This window comes from Macaca nemestrina, chromosome X, assembly GCF_043159975.1.
Source record: "Macaca nemestrina isolate mMacNem1 chromosome X, mMacNem.hap1, whole genome shotgun sequence".
NCBI classification, from domain to species: Eukaryota; Metazoa; Chordata; class Mammalia; order Primates; family Cercopithecidae; genus Macaca; species Macaca nemestrina.
The window spans coordinates 44743782-44754936 of NC_092145.1; the positions used below are offsets into that span (position 1 = coordinate 44743782).

General features: G+C 42.1%; 1 pseudogene; it reads left to right on the plus strand.

Annotated features, from left to right (window-relative positions):
- The window catches only part of LOC139360671 (uncharacterized), a 29110-nt pseudogene extending 19123 nt beyond the window's left edge, over window positions 1–9987 (plus strand).
- The last annotated feature ends 1168 nt before the right edge of the window (window positions 9988–11155 follow it).

Below are 11155 nucleotides of genomic sequence, written 5' to 3' on the forward strand. Positions count from 1 at the left end.
TGAGCCTATAGCTTCCATCAATAGTGATTACTCTGATTGATCTGAACAAAGTACATTTAAAAACTTCTGGAAATAAATCTCCATTCTAGATGCCATTAAGAGCATTTGTGATTCATGGGAGGAGGTCAAAATATAAACATTAATAGCAGTTTGGAAGAAGTTGATTCCAACCCTCATGGATAACTTTGAGGGGTTCAAGACTTCAGTGGAGGAAGTTACCACAGATGTGGTGAAAATAGCAAGAGAACCTGAATTAGAAATGGAGCCTGAAGATATGTTTGAATTGCTGTAATCTCATAAAACTGAATGAATGAGGAGTTGCTTCTTATGGATGAGCAGAGTGTGGTTTCTTGAGACGGAGTCTACTCTTGGTGAAGATGCTGTGAATATTGTTGAAATATGGATTTATAATATTATATAAACTTAATTGATAAAGCAGCAGCAGGGCTTGAGAGAATTGACTCCAATTTTGGAAGAAGTTCTACTATGGGTAAAATGCTATAAAACAGCATTACATGCACAAATAAATCTTTTGTGAAAGAGTCCATTGATGCAGCAAGCTTCATTGTTGTCATAGCCATAGTCACCCCAACCTTAAGCAACCACCACCCTGATCAGTTAGCAGACATCAGCATTGAGGAAAGACACTCCACCGGCAAAAAGAATATGACTTGGTGAGGGCCCAGATGATTGCTAGCATTTTTTAACAATAAAGTATTTTTAAATGAAGGTATGTTCATTTTTTTAGACATAATTATATTGCACACTTAATAGACTACAGTATAATAGAAACGTAACTTTTATGTATGCTGGGAAACAAAACAATTTGTGAATTTGCTTCATTGAAGAGGTCTGGAACTGAACCTACAATATTTCTGAGATATGCCTGTATTACATTTACATACAATAAAAACAGTGTTATAATTTTTGTTTTCAAACATTATAAGACATGTTTAAAACCAAAGAGAAGAATAATAGTCAATTATATTTACCCACATAGTTACCATTTCTCTTGTTCTTCCTTCATCCTTGAAAATCCAAGTTTATTCTGGTATTATTTTCTATTCACTTCAAGATATTATCTTTGGTTTTTAGAAATATGAGTATGATGTATCTATGCATGATTTTCTTTCTATTTATCCTATTTCAGGTTCACCGAGTTTCTTGAATCCTTCACCAAATTTGGTACATTTTTGGCCATATATCTTCAAACATATTTTTTCCACCCATTCTGTTCTCTCCTGGGACTCCAGTTGCATTTGTGTTAGGTCTTAAGGTAGTGTCTTATGGGTCCCTAAGACTCTATAGGTTTTTTCCCATCTTATTTCTCTCTTTGCATCACACTGGATAATTTTTATTATGCTATCTTCAAGTTTACTAGTTCTTTCCTCTGTCATTTCCTTTCTGCTATTAAGCTTATCCAGTGAATTTTCATTCCTTATGTAGTGTTTTTCAGTTTTAAATTTCCATTTTGTTCTCTTTTTAAAAAATGTTTATTTCCCTGCTGATAAATGCTATTATTTCATTGGTTACAAGCATATTTTTGTTACGTAATTGAGCACAGTTGTAATTGCTGCTTTATATCCTTTGCCAACTGTCTTAGCCCATGTGGGCTGCTATACCCAAATTGGGTAGCTTATACACAACAGAAATGTATTTCTCACAAGTCTGAAGGCTAGATAGTCCAAGGTCAAGTTGCCAGCAGATTCAGTGTCTGGTGAAGGCCTGTTTTCTAATTCATAGAAAGCATCTTTTAGCTGTGTTCTCAAATGGTGGAAGGAATGAACAAGCTCTCTGAGGTCTCTTTCATAGGAGAACTAATCCTATTGACAAAGGCTCTCCCTTCATATCTTGACCTTATTACCTGTCAAAGGTCTCACTTCCACATACCAAAACATTGGGGATCAAGTTTCAACCTGCTGTCAGTTTGGAAGAGACACAAACATTCAGACCAAAGCATCCACTAATTCCAACATCATGGTATCTCTTGGCTGGTTTCAATGGTTGTCTTTTTTTTCTTAAAACAGGATCACATTTTCCTGGTTCTTCATATGTCAAGCAATTTTGTATTACAGCTTGGACATTATGAATGCTAGGTTGTAGAGGCTCTGAGATTCTTATGCATTCTCTTGAAGAATATTGATATTTAGCAGTAAATCAACATGATTGGACCGAAGCTGCCAATTCTAATTATTTAGCTGGGCTGCTTTGCATCTGTCCCACATATACATGGTTCAGGGGTCAGTAATGGACTTGAGAGGAATTTGATGGCCCCATCTCTGAGTCTGTCCTTTCTGGAATTACCCTCTCACTTTCCAGTGGCTGTGGTTGTCCAGAGCTCTGTCTTCTGGTTCTTCAGTTCGGAAAGACTACTGGCTATCTGTCAGAGTGTTAACTGCTTCCCACAATCCAAACATTGGCCTACCCTCAGGCTAAAAGGAGTAAAACGTGGGAAACTCACTCCCTCCCTTCTTTTTTTTCATGTCCATGGTTTTTGCTCACTCATCAGTCCTTTGTGTCATTATTTATTGTATTTTCTTCAGAGCAGTTGATGGCAAACTTTTTCTATACAAGGCCAGATAATAAATATTTTTAAGCTTTGTGGACCATATAGTCTGTCATAACTACCCAATTCTGCCACTATAACATGAAAGCAAAAATGCATATATAAATGAATGGGTGTGGCTGTATTCCAACAAAGCCTTATTTACAAAGACAAGTGACAAGCCAAATTTGGCCTGTGGGCCATGGTTTGCCAAACCTTACTCTGTTATTTTCAAGAAGGTCGAATCTGATAGAAGCTTACTTGGCTGTACCAGTAGTTGAAACATCTCATCAAATATTTTGTTTTAGCTAATTCATTTTAGGATACTTACACATTAATTGGCTACATAGAAATAAATTAAAATTAATCCAATTTAAAGTAGAAGAAATAGAAAAAGGTACATAAGAGAATGTCAAAAAATCACATAGGGGCTATAACCATCTTTTCATATATGCAGTATGAACTTGATGAATACGAGTGAGGTCAATGTGTGATTATGAGGCTTTTTTTAAGATTGTTTGACTTTATAAAGTACAAGATTCATTACTTTACTCAGTGAAAGTTCATTGAGCATATAATTTGTCAGATATTGTGCTAGGTAATGGGGATACAATGGTGATCCAAACAGCATAGCATAATACTTAAGAGCATGGACTCTAAGACCAGACTCCCTAAATTTGAACCCTGGCTCTGGGAGTCATTAGTTTTGTGGGCTTGTCCAAGTTACTCTGCCTCTCTGGGACTCAGTTCCCTCCATATATATGACAATAATAATGCCTCATGAAGCCACTATAAGAATTAAATGAGGTAATTATAAACTACTGAAAAATTGCCTGACACATAGTAAAACTTACATAAGTGTTTGTTAAACAATACAATCTTAGGCAATCTCTGCCTCCTAGGAACATACAGTCTTGTGGGAGAGACTGACTTTAATTTGTTTAAAAAAGCTCACAAGCAAATATAAAATTCAAGTGTCGGTTAATGCTACAAGGGAGATTTACATGGCGCTCTAAGAGTTTGTGTTACAGAGATTTGACCAGGGAAGGCATCTCTAAGGAAGTGATATTTGAGCTGAGGATAAGCAGGAGTATATTAGGCAAAAACATGTTTGGGGAAGAAGCAGGAAGGATGACACTATTTCCTGTCTTCCTAACCAAGCACTCTGTTTAATGATGGCATGGCCCAAGTCTCAAGCTTCTGTCTTCTCCATCATACCCAGTAGACATGGAGATGACCCTCACTAAGTGTGCCGGGCAAGTCTGATGATGTTTGTAGCAAGAAAGGGCTGCCATTCTTGAGGATTATTCTCCTCTTGCCTGGCTACCCCAAATCTGGGGAAAATCTTCACAAACCAACTGTACAAAGAATGCTTGGGGGTATTAAAGCATTTGGTCTAGAAAGCAAGGCCACTGAAGAAATCCAGCAGTTCAGATGATGAATGTAACTCTCCCTGTTAGCACTTTGGCTGTTGTATTGTTTCAAAGGCATTTGCTCCACAGATTCAGCCTTGGGAATCAAAGGAACTGTGCTGAGAAGACACTGTGGGCTGAGGCTCCTCGTGCTTCTTTGTGGTGTTCAATTCCTAAGCCCACGATCCTCTGGAGGGGCATTCTTTTCAAACCAAGGTCTCTATTTCATCACATGTGGCTAATGGATCAGAATCATCAGCCACCTGCAACAATTTTATTTCCAGGGTTCTCTCTCTTGTCAACTACAGATCAGGAAACAAATGTATGAAAGTGGATATCTTTTTTCCTTTTTCAAAATAGGAGCAGGTGGCATCATTTGCAGTATGGAACTGCTGAAAACCTTAAACAATTCATTTCAGGGCACTTTCTGGGGAACATTTCCATCCGGTGTAGTGATGTGGACCAATCCAACCCACCCATTTTGTTTAGTGCACTGCTATATTTTAAAATGTTTCTTGCTCATTTTGAGAAACCAGATAAAAATTATAACAATACTTTATTTATGATGGAATTCTTTGTTTGCAATTCACTGAAAACCTGCCCAAGTAGTCTCAACCAAACAAAAAAGGAACTTACTGAACAATGTAACTGTATAGTTTGGTGAAAACTGAAAACCTAGCCTGAGCCTTATGCTGCTCATTCAGTCTCTTGCTCTCTTTCTCTATTCCTCAGCTCGACTTCCTCAGTGAGGACTCCATTCTCAGGTCCAGTCTCTCTTCTTGGTCTAAAAGAGGGACGTGACTGCTACTTCCAGGGGTGCACACTACCCCATTCATGTCAAAGAAAAGCATTTCCCCCCAGTATTCCAAAGCCAAAGTGTTAAGATTCAGTCTGATTTGAACATTTTGGGTTATATGGCCACCCCCAACCAAACACTGTGTCCAGGGGATGAAACAAGAGTCTGGCTTATACTAGTTTGTGTTCCATAAGTCCATTGGTCAACTGCCTCAAAATTACATGTATCCTCAAATGGGAATCAGGATTTTTGGGAAAGGAGAAAGTAGAAATGAGTGATGGAAAGGCAAACAACAAATGTCCACTCTGTGCGACACAAATTGTCGCTTATATTATGTAATTGTTTTAACTTTAAACTTGTCTAAACCCCTTCACACCCATTAGCACACTAGAGCCTTGCAACAACCCTAACAGGTAATCAATACTGGAAATATTGTCCCACTTCACAGATGAGGAAACTGAAGCCCAGATGAATCAAGTGAATTCAATAAAGCTGCACTGTTGCATAGTGTTAGAGACACTTGACCCTTGGGTTGTAGAAATCTGATCCTCTAACAACAAATCCATATATTTGTATGAATTATGTTCATTGTATCTTATTTTTTAATCCCATAACCCACTCCCATTCCCTTCCTTCCTAGTCTCACAACCTTTCTAAGATATTAATATTTAACATGTAGTTTTTGTGTTAGATTGTGTTCTTTCAAACTGTGTATTGGTTTTTGTGTGCATATCTTCTTAACCTATATAAGTAGTACGATCTTATGTTGCTCTTTCTGCTTCCTAGATTTTTCTCTTTTTTTCACTTTAAAAAAAAATTATTTTACTTTAAGTTCTGGGATACACGTGCAAAATGTGCAAGTTTGTTACATAGGTATATGCATGTCATGGTGGTTTACTGTACCTACCAACCTTTCATTTAGGTTTTTAGCCCTGCAGGCATTAGCTATTTGTCCTGATACTCTCCCTTCCCTCCCCTCACCAACAGGCCCTGGTGTGTGTTGTTCCCCTCCTTGTGTCCACGTGTTCTCATTGTTCAACTCCCAATTATGAGTGAGAACACGCAGTGTTTAGTTTTCTGTTCCTGTGTTAGTTTCCTGAGGATGATGGCTTCCAGCTTCATCCATGTCCCCTGCAAAGGACATGATCTCATTCCTTTTTTATGGGTGCATAGTATTCAATGGTATATATGTACCACATATTTTTTATCCAGTCTATCATTAATGGGCATTTGGTTTGGTTCCATATTTTTGCTATTGTAAATAGTGCTGCCAAAAACATAAGTGTGCATGTATCTTTATAGTAGAATGATTTATATTCCTTTGGGTATATACCCATTAGTGTGATTGCTAGGTCAAATGGTATTTCTGGTTCTAGACCCTTGAGGAATCACCACACTGTCTTCAACAATGATTGAACTAGTTTATATTCCCACCAGCAGTGTAAAAGCGTTTCTACTTCTCCATAGCCTCGGCAGCATCTGTTGTTTCTTGAATTTTTAATAACTGCCATTCTGTCTGGCGTGAGATGGTATCTCATTGTGGTCTTGATTTGCATTTCTCTAATGATCAGTGATATTGAGATTTTTTCATATGTTTTTTGGCAATATAAATGTCTTCTTTTGAGACGTGTCTGCTCATGTCCTTTGCCCACTTTTTGATGGGGTTGTTTGTTTTTTGTTTTGTAAGTTTGTTTAAGTTCCTTGTAGATTCTGGATATTAGACCTCTGTCAGACAGGTAGATTGAAAACATTTTCTCCATTCTATAGATTACCTGTTCACTCTGATGATAGTTTCTTCTGATGTGCAGCTAGCTTTTGGGTTTGTTTGCTCTTGCTTTTCTAGCTCTTTTAGTTGTGATATTAGGATGTTGATTTGAGATCTTTCTAGCTTTCTGATATGGACATTTAGTGCTATAAATTTCCCTCTTAACACTGCTTTAGCTGTGTCCAAGAGATTCTGGTACATTTTCTCTTTGTTCTCATTGGTTTCAAAGAACTTCTTGATTTCTGCCTTAATTTCATGATTTACCCAAGAGTCATTCAGGAATAGGTTGTTCAAATTCCATGTAGTTGCGTGGTTTTTAATGAATTTCTTAATCCTGAGTTCTAATTTGATTGCACTGTGGTCTGAGAGACTATTATAATTTCAGTTCTTTTGCATTTGCTGAGGGGTGTTTTACTTGCATTTATGTGGTCAATTTTACAATAAGGGCTATGTCGCACTGAGAAGAATGTATATTCTATTGATTTGGGGTGGAGAGTTCTTTTTTTATTATTAAAAAGTAAACTTTAATGTCAAAAATGCAAAGTTGGGGAAGACAGAAAAGATCACACACAAGGCTGTCACTTCGTACTTGGAAGGTTGCACAGTGGCAGGGCAGAGGCGCTCCTCACTTCCCAGACAGGGTGGGGGCGGACAGGGGTACTCCTCACTTCCCAGACAGGGCGGAAGCTGGGCAGAGGTGCTCCTCACTTCCTAGACAGTGGGCAGCTGGGCAGAGTCGCTCCTCACATCCCAGACTGGGCGGCAGCTGGGCAGAGGCGCTCCTCACTTCCCAGTCAATTGGCGGCGGGGCAGAGGTGCTCACTTCCCAGACGGTGGGGCAGCCGGGCTGAGACGCTCCTCACTTCCCAGACAGGGCAACCCCCGGGCAGAGTCGCTCCTCACTTCCCAGACGGTGGGGCGGCCGGGCAGAGATGCTCCTCTCTTCCCAGACGGTTGGCAGCCGGGCAGAGGTGCTCAATTCCCAGATGGTGGGGTGGGCGGGCAGAGGCGCTCCTCACATCCCAGTCAGTTGGCTGCCAGGCAGAGGCGCTCCTCACTTCCCAGACGGTTGGCGGCCTGATGGAGGTGCTCCTCACTTCCCAGGTGAGGTGGCCAGGACAGAGACGCTCCTCACTTTCCAGTCAGTTGGGCAGCCGGGCAGAGGCGCTCCTCACTTCCCAGAAAGGGAGGCCACCGGGCAGAGACGCTCTTCAATTGCTAGACAGGGCGGCGGCCAGGCAGAGGCACTCCTCACTTCCCAGACAGTGGGCAGCTGGGCAGAGGTGCTCCTCACTTGCCGGATGGTGGGCAGCTGGGCAGAGGCGCTCCTCACTTCCTGGACGGTGGGCAGCTGGACAGAGATGCTCCTCACTTCCCAGACGGGGCAGCGGTGGGCAGAGACGCTCCTCACATTCCACACTGGGCGGCGGCAGGGCAGAGGGGCACCTCACTTCCTAGATGGTGCGGCAGCCGGGCAGAGGCGCTCCTCACTTCCCAGACAGTGGGGCGGCTGGGCAGAGGTGCTTCTCACTTCCCAGACAGTGGGGGGGTGGGCAGAGTAGCTCCTTCACATCCCAGATAGTAGGGTGACTGGGCAGAGGCACTCCTCTCTTCGATTTGGGATGGAGAGTTCTGTGGATGTCTATTAGGTCTGCTTGGCCCGGAGCTGAGTTTAAGTCCTGAATATCCTTGTTAATTTTCCATCTCATTGATCTGTCTAATATTGACAGTAGGGTGTTACAGTCTCCCCCCACTGTTACTGTGTGGGAGTCTAAGTCTCTTTGTAGGTCTCTAAGGACTTGTTTTTATGAATCTAGTTGCTCCTATATTGGGTGCATATATATTTATGATAGTTAGCTCTTCTTGTTGAATTGATATGTTTAGCATTATATAATGCCCTTGTCTTTTTTTTATCTTTATTGGTTTAAACTGTGTTTTATCAGAGACTAGAATTGCAACCTCTGCTTTTTTTTTTTTTTTTTTTTCTGCTTTCCATTTGCTTGGTAAATTTTTTTCTCCATCCCTTTATTTTGAGCCTATGTGTTTCTTTGCACATGAGACGGGACTCCTGAATACAGCACACCGATGGGTCTTCATTCTTTATCCAATTTGCCAGTCTGTGTCTTTTAATTCGGACATTTAGTCCATTTACGTTTAAGGTTAATATTGTTAGTGTGAATTTGATCCCGTCATCCTGATGCTAGCTGGTTATTTTGCACACTAGTTGATGCAGTTTTTTCATAGTGTCATTGGTATTTTGGTGTGTTTTTGCAGTGGTTGGTACCAGGTTTTCCTTTCCATATTTAGTGATTCCTTCAGGAGCTCTTGCCAGGTAGGCCTGGTGGTGACAAAATCTCTCAGCATTTGCTTGCCTGTAAAGGATTTTATTTCTCCTTCATTTATGAAGCTTAGTTTGGCTGGTTATGAAATTCTGGCTTGAAAATGCTTTTCTTTAAGAATGTTGAATATTGGCCACCACTCTCGTCTTGCTTGTAGGGTTTTGATGAGAGGTCCACTGTTAGCCTGAAGGGCTTCCCTTTGTAAATGACCTGGCCTTTCTCTCTGGCTGCCCTTAACATTTTTTCCTTCATTTTGACTTGGAGAATCTGATGATTATGTTTCTTTGGGTTGATCTTGTCATGCAGTATCTTAGTGGTGTTATCTGTATTTCCTGAATTTGAATGTTGGTCTGTCTTGCTAGATTGGGGAAGTTCTCCTGGATAATATCCTGAAGTGTGATTTCCAACTTGGTTCTATTCTCCCAATCTCTTTCAGGTACTCCAAGTAATCATAGGTTTGGTGTTTTTATACTGTCCCATATTTCTCAGTTTTAGTTCATTCCTTTTCATTATTTGTTCTCTAATTTTTTCTGGAGGCCTTATTTCAGCAAGATGGTCTTGAAACTCTGATATTCTTTCTTCCGCTTGGTCAATTTGGCTATTGATATTTGTGTATGCTTCACGAAGTTCTCATGCTGTGTTTTTCAGCTCCATCAAGCCGTTTATGTTTCTCTCTAAACTGGTTATTCTAGTTAATAGCTCATATAACCTTTTATCAAGGTTCTGAGCTTCTTTGCAGTGGGTTAGAACATGCTCCTTTAGCTCAGTGGAATTTGTTATTACACACCTTCTGAAGCCTACTTCTGTCAATTCATCCATCTCACCCTCCATCCAGTTCTGTGTGATTATTTGGAGAAGAGGCACTCTGGTCTTTTGGGTTTTCAGCATTTTTTTCATTTATTCTTTCTCATCTTCATGAGTTTGTCTAGTTTCAATCTTTGAAGCTGTTGACCCTTGGTTGGGATTTTTGTGGGGACTTTTTTTGTTTATGCTGTTGTTGCTTTCTGTTTGTTTGTTTGTTTTTCTTTAAATGGTCAGGTCCCCCTTCTGTAGGGCTGCTGCAGTTTGCTGGGGGTTCACTTCAGGCCTTCTTCATCCGGTTTGCTCTCACACCTGAAGATATCATTTGAGGAGGCTGGAGAACAGCAAAGATGGGTGCCTGCTCCTTCCTCCGGGATCTCTGACCTTGAGGGGCACTGACCTGATGCCAGTAGGAACACTACTGTATAGGGTGTCTGACAACTCCTATTGAAGGATCTCACCCAGTTGAATGGCACTGGGTGCAGGACCCATTTAATGAAGCACTTTGACTGTCCCATGGTGCAGGGGGTGTGCCATGTTGGGGGGAAACCCACTAGTCTGGGCTGCCTGGATTCCTCAGAACTAGCAGGAGGAAAGACTAAGTCTGCTGGTCCATGGAGAGTATGGCCACCTTTCCCGCTAGGGGCTCAGGCCCAGGGAGATCAGAGTTCTCTCCCTAAGCCCCTGGCTGGAGTTGTTGGAGTTCTTGCAGGGAGGCCCCACCCAGTGAGGAAGGATGAGTCAGGGTCAGGCCTGAGGAAGCATTCTGGTGGCAGTCTGCCACAGCCAGTGTGTTGGGCTGCAGGGAATACCTCTTGGGACCAAGCAGTCCAGCCTCCTTGGCTTTTGCAAGGGAAAAGCACTGCCTGGAGCTATAGAGATGGCTGCCACCCTTGCCCTGCCCTGGAAGCTTAGTGTGTTAGGCAGCTAGCAGTCCCAGTGTTGGCTGCCAACCATCCCCCAAGGAGCTCAGATGGTTTAGACAGCAGGCAGGCACAGCTGTGGTGATGCTGCCCCTCCCCGCAGGAACTCGGCAAGCTTAGGCAGATTGTTGCTGAGTGACTGTTGAGAATCTGTGCACCTCCACGGTTGTGACCCTAGGCCCTGGTTTTTCTTTAAATGGTCAGGTCCCCCTTCTGTAGGGCTTGAAACTCTGATATTTTCATGGGCTCAGGAGTGGGATCTTCTGATCTGTGAGTTGCATAGTTCTGTGGGAAAAGCATGATTTCCCAGACTGGGTAGCATGCTCTCTCACCACCTCCCTTGGCTGGGGACTGGGGGCTCCCCTGCCCCGTGTGGCTCTCAGGTGGGCTGCCACGCCACACTGGTCTTCTTTCTTCTCTGTGGGTCACACGAGCCACCTAGTCAGGCCTGATGACAGAACCTGGATACCTAGGTTGCCAGTAGGGGATTTGCACAGTGTTTCAGTTCTTTTCAATGGGAGCCTACAATTGCTGCTGCTTCTAGTTGGCCATCTTGGCCCCGCCCCACCCCCCA